This window comes from Rhinolophus sinicus, chromosome 14 (assembly GCF_057876585.1).
Source record: "Rhinolophus sinicus isolate RSI-liver-muscle chromosome 14, RSI-T2T, whole genome shotgun sequence".
In the NCBI taxonomy this organism is placed as follows: Eukaryota; Metazoa; Chordata; class Mammalia; order Chiroptera; family Rhinolophidae; genus Rhinolophus; species Rhinolophus sinicus.
The window spans coordinates 30,166-45,902 of NC_142514.1; the positions used below are offsets into that span (position 1 = coordinate 30,166).

The following is a 15,737-nucleotide window of genomic DNA, read 5'->3' on the forward strand; positions in this document are numbered from 1 at the left end:
TAACCCAGTTCTGAGTCCGAACCGAGGCTGAAATTACCAACGTGGGCCAGAATAGCTTGCACACACAGGTTCCTGGACAAACAGAGTGATCCAAACAGTCCTTATAGCATTGGGTGCAATCTTGGTTATTCTATTCAGGAAAATCTGCAAATAACCTTAATAACCTAATACAGTGAGCTGAGCTAACCAGCCACCCCTAGAAAGATATTTTTAAGAGTGCCCTATTACCAGAATTTAAGCAGTAGAAATATTAGTTTTGTAAGTGTAACTGATATAAATTACAACCCAATTGGAGATTTTTTCAGTATGGTTACTATACAAATGAAATAAATGGCAAAAGGACATGATAGCAATATTTTGTTATTTATGTATCACCAGATATTTTAGGACATGAACAAAGATTCTGAGTGTTCAGACTTCTTTTGTTGTGTTTCATATTTAAATAACTCCCTACCTGTATTCGGAGTCAAGCTACTTGACAAACAGGTATGATCTGAGAAGGCATTTAGCTTTATACCAAAAGTTTTTCTAACTACAGTTACCACCTTCAAGGAATTGACATTACGAGACAAATAATATGCTGGGTCCCTTTTTTGAACACTGCGAAAAATTGTGTCAACAGCACTGGAAGTCAAACTGATACCCCCCAAAAAGGGAAAAATCATTCATGGTCCAGGAAAGTATGTTAAGTTCTCCCCCGCATAACAGTTAAGCGATAAAATATGTAAACTACAGTTGACTTGGTTTCAGGAGAAGCACATTTGAGGATTACGTTATTGTTCTCTTCTCATCTACAGTCCTTAGCAGGGATTCTGTGAGCCACCATGCTATTTACTCTGCGGATTGTTGCAGTGAGGCAGGAAGACAGACTTGCTCACAATTGGTGATCAACTGTGGTCCTGTCTCTTCCCATTTTTCAGTCACAACCTAATATTTGTATAAATCAGGAGGTCAAAGGAACAAGAAACTTCCGACAATAACAGGAATATCACTGTAGCTGTGATCTGTCTGATCACAGAAAGGATTTCATCTTGGAGAGCTTTCTGAGCCTTTTCTCTGAGTGTACTGTCATCTCTGGCAGTCTTGTCACAATATCAAATTATCGTCTTTCAAGGACCCTTTCAATATGTGAGAGGACTGCCACTACTTTCTTAACTGAACTCTTGTACAATCCAACTTTTAGTTGTCCCACGTTATTTAGGTATTTCATGAGCTCTGAATGAGTAGTTAGAGTCAAGGTGAACCCACATTTCTGCACTAGAGTCAAGTTTTCAAGTGGATACAGGCCACGCTGATATAACATGTTGTTGATGTCAAGAACTCAGCCATGATGTCAGTGCTCGTGCAGGGTGGTGCCTCACTCCCGGGAGACCTGCAGGACCATTGCCAGATCCACAGACGGGCGAGCCCACTCACAGGGTGATGGCAGGGCTTACGGCAGCTCCCCGTCATCTAAGTCCAGTGATCTTTTTTCCAAACATAAACTATTTTAATTGTGTATCTCTTACATACAGTACAATGTAAAGATTTAAAATCCATTGGTTTTTTTGTTGTTGTTCAAGGGTCAAAATTCATTGATTTTTGATAAAGGGCAGACAACATTAAATTGTGTAAAGAAGGGTATTTCCAACAAATGTGCTACACAGCTGGCCATACGCATGAAGAGAAATGAAACTGGACTCTAACCTCACACCACATACAAAAATTAACTGGAAATAGATGAAGGGCTTAAATATAGGAGGTAAAAGTATAAATTCTCGAAAAAACATGGAGATACATTTCTGTGACCTTCGATTAGCAATGTTTTCTTAGACTTGATAACACATACAAGCAGCAGCAGCAAATAGGTAAATTGGACATCCTCCAAATTAAAAACATGCGCGTATCAAAAGGAGCTATCCAGAAAGTGGAGGCAGCCCATCAAATGGAAAAATATTATATACCTGACAAGAGTCTGTTATCCAGAGTAAAGAATTTTTAAAACTCATGAACAAAAAGACAACTAAAATTTGTAAATGACCTGAATAGAACCTTCTCCACATTAGACACACACATGGTCAACAGGCACAGGAAGATGTCCCACATCCTCGGTCCTGATGCAAATGCAAATTAAAGCCACAGTGTGATCCCCCTTCACATGTACCAGAATGGCCATAATGGAGAAAAATAAAACAAATGGCAGCAACAATGTCGAGAAATTAGAACCCTTAAACATTCCTTCTGAAAATGTAAAATGGTGTGGCCTCGGGGTACTACAGTTTGGCATGTCCACCCCATAAAAGATTCCCACGTGTTTCAACAAATCCACTTACAGAAATAGACCCCCCCAAAAAAAATGTAAGAGCTGTTCAAACAAAAACTGATAGACTGATACATAAATCCACAGCTGCACTGTTCACAGTAGCAGAGGCCTAAACAATCCAAATGACCATCTTAATCAGCAGTGAAAAGTAAGCAATTGTGCAGCAATACCAGGATTCTTGAGATGGATGCAATTATGAACATATTTAATAATTTCTAGAAATAATATTCCCCATAGCACATACAAAAATTTTAATGTGGCAGAAGACGTCTTTACTAATACACCAATATATTTAGTTCATCTACAATAAATAGCAAAAATTGATAAATCTATCTTCAGTACTGTTTCATTATTTTCTATTTGGAAATAGTCTAGACATTCAATACATATCCATCATTAATTTAGATAACAAAACTTCAAAGATTCAACTTACCAAAGACTGGTAAAAAACCTTTTCAATGTATATATACAATATAATGATTGCTAAAAAGTTTACCTAAATATCTTTTATTGTCATTGTATCTATTTTATATATTAGTTAAAAATTTGAGATTTCAAAATCACTTATTACCGAAGCTGTTTTCTTGACACATTTTGTAACACAGATGACAAACTTATTTTTATAAACCCACTTAAATATATATATATTTTACGTTAATAACTTTCAAAGACATGACTATGTGATAAAACCAAACTAAAACCAGTTTTAATATCAAATATTTCACCAGATCATTTGATCCTGAAAAGCCTATGGGTTACTTTGTATTCTGTTTAATTTATATAAGCATTTAATGTATTCTACCCGATCAGATACTACAAACTAGTAACACCATCCAGAGCTACAAAACATCTTACCACAAACACAAACTGGTTTCACACTGACATTACAAATTAACAGAATTAGTAATAACTGTAGAGAATGCACGAGATGGTTTACCAAGAAAACAGCTGGTTGTCACGAGAGCTCTATAACACAATTAAATGTAGACGTTTTTCCCATTCCGGGATACATCGTCTGTACAAGGACAGTGAGGTCTAAATAGTGAGACACACCAACCAGCCTCCTTACAGCTCAGGCCAGGAAGCCAGAGGCCCCTCCACACAGAGTGCAGAGGATGCAGCCCTCCCAGAGCCAAAGGGTCACCCCCAAAGACAGAGACAGCACAGACCTTTGTCACCCAAGCGGTCGGGATGGTGGGGTGGACAGGGTGTCTCAAGTATCCCACAAAATGTGAGGCACCTCCAGCCTCAAACCCACTAATTTGTGGACCGGCATCTAGAAAGCTGGGGGGACAGATGCCCCTTATGGGCAGAGGCCCGTCTGGACACACTCCCTGGGAGCTGGCACAGCCAGGCAGAGGTGCACTGGGAACCCGATCTTACCCCACTGGGCACCAGGTGCAATGGAGTAAGTGCACATGGCGGATGGTGGGAACCAGAGAGGATTACCTTCCTCGGTCACAAACCCAAGCTCCCGGGACACAGCAGAAGGAAAGAAAAACCTCATGCGGTTTCTAGACAGGGACCCACACAGCAAAGTTTGTTTCCGCAGACGCCGGTCTGGAGAGAACCGCTTAACTTCACAGCCTGTGGGGCTGTCTCCAACGACAGGCTTATGGGAGCCTGTGCCCGTGTTCTGTCCCTATGGTAGTTCCTTCTTAGGACAAAGGACACGCAAGACACAGACACATGAAGAAACGAACATCTCTGGGAGAAAAGAATTAAGAAAACTCTGGAGTCTCTAGGTACAAGAAGTAGCTTCAAAAATATTTTCCTGCAAATCTTATTCAGAAAAGAAAGGACTCGCACCCCTTCTAACTTCTACCCAACGGCAGACAGAGGCCAGGAATGTAATACATGCACACCTGGAATTCACACAAGCATGAGATTTCCAAAGACAGGAGAAATCAGGTAAATATGACATTTTAGACAAGGGTGGGAATGGGCTCTTAGATTTTAGATATAAAAATGGGAGATTTACAGGTAATTCAGGAAAAGATGAACACACGTGGCAGGTCAAGTTTTGTGAGGCTCCTGCATGGAGTCTTCCTGTCTGCTGCTAAGAGTACTGGGCTTAGGTTTTCATTTGTGCTTCACAGTCTTTCAGGAGGCAGGAAAAGGGGAGCCAGGCTGGACAGGAAGGCTTGTATTGTTAAAACTGCCCCTTTTGCAATTTCTTTTCCTTTGTTTAGCTATGTGGCCTCTGGCAATTGTGGGCTGCGTTTACATTTCTGAACTGCTTGGGAGAGGACCTGGGGGAGATGCTGAGACCCTACTTTCTATCAGACTGAAAAATACAGCTTCCATTTTTGTCAAGTTTCTGATCAGGTATTAGAATCTTTAAAACCTGTTCCAACATAGCAATTCTCATACTCTTAGATCGCCATGCGGTTTTTAAAAATTTGCACATCTCTTAATTTTCCCTTCTGCCTTTTTTAAACCTAATGTTGATATTAGCATTTTTAAGACTCAACAAGCTGAAGAACTAATTCAAAAGTTAAATTTCCTTGAATTCGTTTATATTAAACGTGTGGTCTTTCTCTAGGTTCCAATAAAACAGCTGTTTGTCATGAGAGTTTTCTTAACACATTTTCAAAATTAGCAGTTTTTTCAATTCAAAGTAGCCACAGTCTGGCCACTGATTATAGGATTTTAATAGATACTCAAACCCATAAGCCTTTTTACATCTTCACCGAGGAAGCCAAAGGCTTTCTGTCCCTGTGGTATTTTCTTTTTATGACAAACGGCATAAGAGACATAGACACAGAAAAAAATGATCACTTCTAAAAGGAAAGAATCAATAAAGAAAAGCTGTGAGTCGCTACTCCCGAGAAGCTAGCTTCACAAACATTTTTCCCTGCCAATCTACTTGTAGAAGAGAGGAAAAGGACATGAGGAACTTCTACATTCTCCCAAACCCCATAAATACACCGGGAAGACTGACATGGTGAACAAAAACACTGCTCACCTCTGCGGGCAGACATCCTTGTGCTCTCAGGGGCAGCGGTTTCCAGGAGCTAGCAGTGCCCCAATAATTCTGGCAGGCTCCCAAAAACTGTGAGGGCTTAAAAAAAATTCTTTTGCTCTCATCTTATGTCTTAGCTGAGATCAGCCCCTTGTATCATCGCAGAAAGGCATTCCAGGATGTAGGAACAATACCTCATGAAAAAAGGCAAGCAGGCCAAGGATTTACTAAACGAGAGAAAATATATTCCCAAAATTCAGGAGTGCACTGGACCAGAAGGAGTGGGACTGCACCGAACAAAGAAAATTTAGGATTATGTTTGAACGAGGGCGCGAAATATTCCAGGGAGGTGATCTCTGAGCGTTTCCAGGGCGTTCCCAGGGCGTGTCTTTCTTGATGCCTCCTTCCCACCGGGAGGAGGGATTCCTTGTAGGAACTGTCACGGGGACACAAGAGGTAGAGATTTTTCCTGCTTGCAATGCTAATACTATTGTAATCCATCACAATTACCTGTAGCTGCACCTTGTCTTACGAATTTTCCCTGCCTGGAATTCTGATAGGTTATAATCCCTCACAATTAGCTGCAGCTGAACCTTTTCTTCGGAATGATTGCATTTCTGTTTTCTTTGTTTCCCCTCACATCTTCCTTTCTTCCCCCTTTCTCCTTGTGACCTTGTGCTCTCTGCCTATGGTGATAACTTCTTCTAGCTCAACTAATCATAAAATTAATAGAATCAGATTAAGATAAAATCGAATTTTTATATATGCACATGGGGAATTCCCATACATGTAAAAATTCCAAAGGCAGCGAGGTAAGATTGGGTACTTTGCAGGTAATTTAGGAAGACTGGCACACTCATGGAAGGTAAATTGTTACGCCACCTAGAAAATAATGGTACACAGGGAAAGGGTGGTCAACAGGCTATACTGGGCATCTTCCCTCCTTATGCTAAGGAGTTTACGCCAAGTTCCCCTCCTAAACCAGGTCTTCCATTTGAATCTCTTAGGCAGGAAAGACAGGCTGCTTCAGAGTCTTTTGTCTCGAACCCTCAAACTCGAACCCGAACTCGAACCCAAACTCGAACCCAAACTCAAACTCGAACTCGAACCCGAACTCGAACACGAACCCAAACTCGAACTCGAACACGAACCCGAATCCAAACTCGAACCCGAACTCGAACCCGAACTCGAACCCGAACTCGAACCCGAACCCGAACTCGAACCCGAACTCGAACCGGAACTCGAACCCGAACTCGAACCGGAACTCAAACTCGAACCCGAACTCGAACCCGAACCCGAACTCGAACCCGAACTCGAACCCGAACTCGAACCGGAACTCAAACTCGAACCCGAACTCGAACCCGAACCCGAACTCGAACCCGAACTCGAACCGGAACTCAAACTCGAACCCGAACTCGAACCCGAACCCGAACTCGAACCCGAACTCGAACCCGAACTCGAACCGGAACTCAAACTCGAACCCGAACTCGAACCCGAACTCGAACCCGAACCCGAACCCGAACCCGAACTCGAACCCGAACTCGAACCCGAACTCGAACCCGAACTCGAACCCGAACCCGAACTCGAACCCGAACCCGAACTCGAACTCAAACTCGAACCCGAACTCGAACTCAAACTCGAACCCAAACTCGAACTCAAACTCGAACCCGAACTCGAGCTCGGACCCGAACTCAAACTCAAACGCGAACTCAAACTCAAACTCGAACCCGAACCCAAACTCGAACTTCGAACAAGGTAGCATAGGTAAGAGCCAGGTGAGAAGGTAGTTAATTCAGGTGTGCCAAGCCGTGCGCCGGGTTTCACCTCCAGGACCCCACATTCCAGCGGGCAGCTTCCAGGGCACAGCCCTGGGTGTGACACATTGGCTCAGAAGCCTTTGGAAAGAAGAGCTTATCTTGACCTCCACTCAGGTGTTACTCCCAAAATGCACACGAGATGGCAGCAGAGAATAACTTTTCATGGTCACCTGCAACCAGGTGTTATTCCCCATATGTACATGAGATGGCAGCAGAGAATAACTTTTCATGATCACCTGCAACCCGGTGTTATTCCCCATATGCACACGAGATGGCAGCAGAGAGCATTTCCCTGCCCACCAGCCTTAAAATGAGAATCCAGGCCCCTGGGACTACATTCTCTTTGACATAAATCCTGTTACAGGCCCTTCACAGGCCTCAGCTCACCTACTGGTCCCATTTTACAGAAAAGGCAGAAACAATATCTCCATGCACAGGTAATTAAACGGGAGAGTGATTCTAACACAGTTCTGAGTCCAAAACCGGGACCGAAATGGGCCCACATGGGCCAGTAGAGCTTGCATACATGGGATCCTGGTCAATATTATCTACGTATTATCAGATACTTTAAAACATAAGCAAAGATCTTGAGTATTCAGACTTCTTTTGTGGTGTTTCATATTTCAATCACTCCCTACCTGTATTATCAGTTGAAGTACCTGACCAAAAGGTGTGATGTGAGAAAGCATTTAGCTTTATACCAAAAGTTTCTAGTTTTATACAAAAAGTTTTTCAGGGTGAGGCCAGGAAGCCAGAGGCCCCTCTATACGGAGTGCAGAGAATGCAGCCCCCCCAGAGCAGATGGTAAACAAAGACAATGAGAGAAAGCACAGACCTTCGTCACACAGGCAGTAGGGATGGTGGAGTGGACAGGGTGTCTCCGGTCTCCCACAAAATGTGAGGCACCTCCAGCCCCAAACCCACTAAATCGTGGTCCCCAGCAGATGCTGCTGGACCGGGATCTGTCCAGCACTAACGGGTAAGGAAGGCTGGGAGACAGATGCCCCTTATGGGCAGAGGCCCCTCAGGACACACTCCCCTGGGAGCCGGCACAGCCAGTCAGAGGCCCACTGGGAACCCCAGCTTCTCCCACTGGCCACCAGGTGCAATGGAGTAAGTACACCTGGCCGATGGTGGGGACAGGAGAGGTTTAGCTTCCTTGGTCACAAAGCCAAGGTCCCGGGACACAGAACGAGAAGGAAAGAAAAACCTCAAGCGGTTTTTGGACGGGTACCCACAGCAAAGTTTGTCTCCGCAGACGCCGGTCTTGACAGAACCGCTTAACTCCCCAGCCTGTGGGGCCGGCTCCAACGACAGGCTTACGGGAGCCTGTATCTGTGTTCTGTCCCCGTGGCAGTTCCTTCTTAGGACAAACGACATGCAAGACACAGATACAAGAAAAATGAACATCTCTGGGAGGAAAGAATAAAGAAAACCCTAGAAGCTCTAGGTGCAAGAAGTTAGCTGCACAGATATGTTTCTCTGCCAATTTAAATTCAGAAAGGAGACGAAGGACTCGCACCCCTTCTAACTTCTACCCAACTGCTGACAGAGACCAGGAATTATAATACATGTGCACCTAGAATTCACATAACCATGAAATTTCCAAAGACAGCGAGGAGAAATCCAGGTAAATATGACATTTTAGACAAGGGTGGGAGTGGGTTCTCAGATTTTAGACGTGAAAATGGGAGATTTAAGGTAATACAGGGAAATCTGAACACACGTGACGTAAATTTTTGTGAGGCTCCTGCATGGAGTCTTTCTGTCTCTTGCTAAGGAGATTGTGCGCAGGATTTTATTTGTGCTTCACAGACTTTAAGGAGGAAGAAAAATGGGAGCCAGGCTGCCCGAGGGAGGCTCGTATTTTTAAAAGTGCCCCTTTTGAAATTTTTATTTTATTTAGCTCAGCGGGCCTGGGGCAGTTGTGGGCTGTGTTTACATTTCAGATCTACTGGGCAGAGGACCTGGGAGAGATGCAGAGTGTCATGCAGGGTCTCCAGTCGTGCTCCCCGCACAAGAACGCAGGATATGGTGAGGCCGTAAAGGAACAACCACGGAGCCATAGATAGGGGAGTCAGACCACTATAGTCTCGCTGGCGGATGGGTTGGAGACACAGGAAGCAGACTCCACACGATGCACAATCCGACGTTTGGTTATCTGCCAACCAACCCACTTGGTACCCGCAATCCACACTTGCTAGCTTAGCCACAGCAGTTATATTAGTGGCTAACTGGTCGCAGCTGATGGCCAACTACTTAGAGCTGATGGCCATCTAACACCCGAGCCAGCACCTTTCCACGTGAGGCCGAGAGCCTGGAAACTGCTCTCTGGGTCTGTCCCCACACAGAGACTTTCTCACTTCTATCAGACTGAAAAATCAACTTCCATTTTTGTCAAGTTTCTGATTGGTTATTAAATCCTTTAAAACCTTTTTCAACATACCAGTTATCAAAATCTTAAATCTCCAGAAAGATTTTTAACATTTGCACATCTCTTGATTTTCCCTTCTGCCTTTTTTAAACGTTATGTTGATATCACTATCTAATAAGACCCAAGAAGCTAAATAACTCATTCAAAAGATTAAGAATAGTTACATTTCCTCGAATTCTTTTGTATTGAAAATGGGTTCTTTCTCTAGGGTGAAATAAAACAGCTGTTTGTCATGATCTCTAATTTTTTTTTCCAATTTAGAAGTTTTTCCAATTCAAAGGATCCATACTCTGGCCACTGATGATAGGATTTTAATAGCTACTCAACCAATAAGCCTTTTCACAGCTTAACCACGGAAGCCAAAGGATTTGTGCCCCTGTGGTATTTCCTTGTCATGACAAATGACACGAGACGTAGACACACAAAAAATGACTATCTCTGGAAGGAAAGATTCAGTAAAGAAAACCCGTGAGTCGCTGCTCTGCCAATGTGCATGTAGAGGAGAGAAACAGGACCTGCCGCACTTCTAGATGCTCCCAAAGCCACAGATAGACCAGGAAGGACGACAGGGGGAACAAACACACCGCTTACCTCTGATGGTGATTGTCCTTGAGCTCCCAGCTGCAGCAGTTTCCAGGCGCCAGTAGTGCCCCGGCCAGTACTTCTCCTCACAGGCCCCCCAATGCTATGGGGGCTTTAAAAATTAGTTCTTTTGCTCTAACCTAGTAAGTGTGTTATCGGAGAGCAGGTCAGAGTCATCACAGGAAGGCATTCCAGGATGTAGGTTGTAACAACGCCTCATGAACAAAGGCAAGCAGGCCCAAGAAGTATTAAAATAAAGAACATATATTCCCAAAACACAAGAGTGGGCAAGCCCAGTCAAACGACTGTGCTGGAACAAAGAAAATTTAGGATTATATTTGAATGAGGGCGCGAAATATTCAGGGGTGGAGTCACAGGTGATCCCAGGGTGTTCCCAGGGTGCGTCTATCTTAATGATTCCTTCCCAATGGGAGGTGGGATTCCCTGGAAGGAACTGTCCTGGGGACACAAGGGATGGAAATTTTTCCCAGCCTTCAATGCAATTAGTGTCATAATCCATTACAATTAGCTGTAGTTACACCTTTTCTTCAGAATGATCTCATCTCTCTTTGTTTCCCCTCAGATCTTCCTTCCTTTCCTCCCACCTCTCCCCGAGGCACTGTTCTCTCTGACTACAGTGACAACTTCCACCTGAGCTAATTAACAGAATCAGATTAGTAAAATAAAAACTAATTTTAATAGATGCGCATGGGTAATTCACAAACACGTGAAAATTACCAAGATAGTGAAGTCAGACTGGGTGCTTTGCAGGTAATTTAGGAAGAATGGCACACTCACATAAGTTAAATTGTTGTTAGACAACACAGAAGAAAATGGGACATGGGGGAAGGGTGGGCAGCATGCTCCCTGGACGTCTTCCGCCTTATGCTAATGACTTTATACCTAGGCTCCCCTCCTAAACCAGGTCTTTCCATCAGAATCTCTTAGGCAGGAGAGGGGGAGGGTCAAAGTTCTTTGAGTCTTGTTTCTTAACCAGCTTAAAGTCAATATTCACAAAGGCAAGCTTTTGGTCCTCTTCGTTCCTGCTTTTGAAACTGTAATAAAAGTTTCACATCCAGGAGTTACATTGGTAGGTTGTCCCATATTTCATTGATCTAATCACTCAGTCCTTAGAATAAGGTAATTTAAATTGTTGACTCTTAGTGCATGACACAGTGATGTAGATACACTCCAAAATTTCACCTTTTATTAAATATCTGATTACTTGCTTAGATGGGGAAGAAACTTTCCTCTACCCTCAAGGTTCTTTTGGCTGCTCTAATAATCAAGTATTTGTGACACAGATTAGTAAGACAAAATAAGCAGATTTAATACATACATATGGGAACACCGCACACAGAAGAGAGTCAGAGACCCCCACATTCAGGAGAGGTAGGAAGATAGGAAACAAGGGTAGATAAGGCATCCTGAGCAAGGGATGAAGTAAGGTCCCTTGGGGGCTTGAAGAGGTCACTGCAGGGTGGTGACAAGAGCAGATGTTTCGTGAATATCTTGAACCCAGTCAGATAGATGTTGACAGACACTGAAGGAGAAGGTCAGACAGGGACAGAAATAGATGGAGAATGTGGGGTATGGGTGCTGAGCTGCTGCCAGCCCACAGTTACTGACTGTGTGCGTGGCCTATGGGTTTGAGTTCTCTCGGGGTGTCCTTGGCTGACTCTGCACTGTTTCCCCAGGTCTTCCATATATGACTTTAGACACCCCAGGACTGGAGTACCCACACCAGGCCAGACCTCTGGACCTGAGGGTGGCCCCAGCCTTGGACAAGACACCTTATGCCAGGGCAAGGCTGACAGACTGTACCCCAACCCTCAGGACAGGCCAGCTACCACAGCTGTGCAGAGGAATGTCTGTTCCAGCAAAGCTGCACCAGGAGCAGGGTGTTTGGCTCCCCCTGCAAGTGCTGCACCTGTAGTGGAGCTTCCAAGGCCCCTTCAGCCCCAGCGACCAGTCCAGAGCCTGGGATCCCACCACAGCCTGCCTCCCCTGCTCTCCCTGGGGGCTGCAGTCTGGCTCCTGCAGCCCCCTCTTCCCCCTCTTCCTGTTCCCAGCGCCGCTCCTCACGGGCTTCCTGAAACTGAGCTTTCATACATATAAACTGCTCCATTGCCTTTCAGAGAGTTTCCGCCGACACCACACCCTGCTTGCTGCACCATGTGTCATGTAGAGTGACATGCAGGGTCTCAGCTCCCGCTCTCGCACAAGAACACAGGACATGGTGAGGCCAAAACGGAACCTCCATGGAGCCATAGATAGGGGAGTCATACCACTATATTCTCGCTGGCAGCTGGGTTGGAGACACACAAAGTAGCAGCCACACGATCCTCAATATGCCTTTTCTCACCTGGCAACCAGCCAACCAACCAATGCAGTCATGACAGCCATATCAGTGACCAATTGGCCAACCGGCTACAGCCAATGACCATCCAATCACAGTTGATGGTCATTTACTACCTATGCCAACACCTTTCCGCGTGAGGCTGAGAGCATGGAAACTGCACTTCTGGCTCTGTCTCCACAGGTGCGAATACAATGTGTACACATTTTAAGAGATGTTACCTATGTAGCAGTAGGTCGCGTCAGAATCAGAAGTGTCTGGACACTGAGGGGAACTACTGTGAGCTCCTCTTGTCATTGCAGACATCACACGTGACTTGTATTCATCTTCATTATCGTCTTTGTTATCGGTATATAGTGAGTATTACAATTTTAATACAGTTTTCCTTTCTTAAAATGAGTATACATTTTTAGCACACTATATATATATATATATATTGGGTTTTTTATTTGATTTCATCCTTATTCCCTTTGAAGTATATTTTCCAGTAGCTGTGTGTCGTGCGGGAGACCCTGCTCGCCGCACCATTTGTCGTGCTGGGCGGCCTGCGGGGTCTCTGCTCCCGCTCCCCATACAAGAACGCAGGATATGGTGAGGCCAAAAAGGAACACCCACGGAGCCATAGGTAGGGGAGTCATACCACTATATTCTCTCTGGCGGCACTATACTCTCACTGGAGGCTGGATCCACACTGTCCGCAAACCGCCATCCACACTTGCCAGCCCAGCCACCATCTTCTTGCTAGCCCCCATTCTCTCTCTCTCTCTCCTCTTTGCTAGCACAGCCACAGCAGTTATATTAGTGGCCAATGGCTCACTGGTTACAGCTGACGGCCAACTAGCCACAGCTGATGGCCATCCAATCACATTGATGGCCATTTACTACCTGAGCCAGCACCTGTCTATGTGAGGCCGAGAGCCTGGAAACTGCTTTCTGGGGCTCTGCCCCCACACTGTGGTAAAGTGAAAGCCAACAACAACAACAAAATCAAGAACATGGTGTTTGAGGACCAAAATCAGTTGAGATTTAGGGCAGCACAACCTGTGGATAAAATATTCTGAAATACATTCCATTTATAGCAAATCATAAGATTGAACAGTGGAAACTCAGAATGTTCTAGATATGAATAGAAAACTCATGACCTAAAGCAGTTAATTTGCCAAATTCATTGTCGTGCGGGAGACCCTGCTCGCTGCGCCATTTGTTGTGCAGGGAGGCCTGGAGGGTCTCTGCTCCCGCTCCCCATACAAGAACGCAGGATATGGTGAGGCCAAAAAGGAACACCCACGGAGCCATAGATAGGGGAGTCATACCACTATATTCTCTCTGGCGGCACTATACTCTCACTGGAGGCTGGATTCACACTGTCCGCAAACCGCCATCCACACTTGCCAGCCCAGCCACCATCTTCTTGCCAGCCCCCATTCTCTCTCTCTTCTCCTTCTCCTCTGCTAGCATAGCCACAGCAGTTATATTAGTGGCCAATGGCTCACTGGTTACAGCTGACGGCCAACTAGCCACAGCTGATGGCCATGCAATCACAGTTGATGGCCATTTACTACCTGAGCCAGCACCTGTCTATGTGAGGCCGAGAGCCTGGAAACTGCTTTCTGGGGCTCTGCCCCCACATTCATTTTCTTGCACAAAATTGACAAAGTATAGACCATGTAACAGCAAGGTTTTCTACCCACTGGATGAACAGGCTTTAAAAAAAAAAAATACCCATTTCAATGTCATGAAATTATATTTTCTAAATTTGAAGTGGTTCTGTGTTTTGGAACAAAATTGCTGTTTGGTGGACAGAAGCTAACTAAAATAAACATGTTAATTATGCTTTTTCATATCATAATACCTTTCCAATAATTTCTTTTTAATTAATTCTGGTGTGAGATACATGTTGTTGTAGTCGATGTTTCTATTAGCAGAATTTTAATTATAGGTTGGCTGGGTATTTCTAAAATGCAATTTGTTTTGCATGTTACTTTTCTCACTTAAAAAAACACTGCTTAGAAATTATTTTCTGTTAAAATCAATTAGAACCGCCTTATCAGGTTTTGTTTAATGAAATATAAAATCATACATCCTCACTCATTTTTCAAGTTGTATAATATTCCACATTACGGGGAAACCTGTTTTAACCAATTCTCTCCTACTGAGCACAGAGCCTGCTTCCTCACAGTCTCACAACAGTGCAGCTTTTCCCCCAAAGTTTGAAATTCACTTTCCTCGGGTACCATGTCATTATACGTGTGGGCCTGTATTTATTAGTTAGGGTTCTCCAAAGAAACAGAACCAGTAGGATATATATATATATATATATATATATATATATATATATATATATATATATATATGGATATAAATACGTATGAGAGGGGATCTATTACGGCAATTGAGTCATGCTGTGGGGACAGAGTCCCAGAGAGCCATTTCCAGGCTCTGGGCCTCACGTGGAGAGGTGTAGGCTCCGCAGTAGATGGCCAGCAGCTGTAATGAGTTAGCCAATTAGCCACTGATACAACTGCCATGGCTTCGTTGGTTGGTTGGTTGGCTGGTTTGTTGGCAGGCAGAAAAACGGCCAGTGGATTGCGGATCAGGCTTCTACTTCCTGTGTCTCTCCCAGCCGCCAGCGAGACTGGGGAGCAGGAAGACCCCTTGTTGGAATACTTGCGGATGTTTGCTTTTGTGTCTCCAACCCAGACACGCGCTGTTATGGAAGCAGAGAAATCCTACAGTCTGCAAGAAAGCTGGTGGGATAATTAGTCAGAGTATGAAGGTCCAGGAACCTGGAGCTACAATGTCCAACGGCAGGAAAAGGTGAGCAGTCCAGCTCAAGAAAGAGACAATTCCACCTCCCTCCACCTTTTGGTCCCATTCGGGACCACAGCCTGGATGCCCCCCACCTGGGGAGGGCTGTCTTCTTTACTCAATCGGATTCATATGCTACTCTCTTCCAAAAACACCTTCACAGACATACCCAGAAATAGTGTTTTACCAGCTACCTGGCCATCCCAGAGTGCTATTAAGGTAACAAGTGAAATTAACTATCATAAGGTCTACTGCATTTCATATTTAATTATATTGAACTGACTATGTATTCATTTCCCAAAATGTACACTCTTTTTTTTTTTTTTTTTTTTTTTTTAATGTACACTCTTAATATTAATGTTTATAAGAAATTTCAATGTCCAATAGGCTAGCACACCCAGTTCTCTTAGTGGTTTTCAAAATTTCCTTGCTATTCAAGCGTGTTTATTTTTACATATATTCTTTTTAAT

General features: G+C 44.2%; 1 pseudogene; it reads right to left on the reverse strand.

Annotated features, from left to right (window-relative positions):
• Positions 1-787: 787 nt before the first annotated feature.
• On the reverse strand, positions 788-3,722 carry LOC148755301 (mitotic spindle assembly checkpoint protein MAD2A pseudogene; annotated as a pseudogene).
• Positions 3,723-15,737: the final 12,015 nt, after the last annotated feature.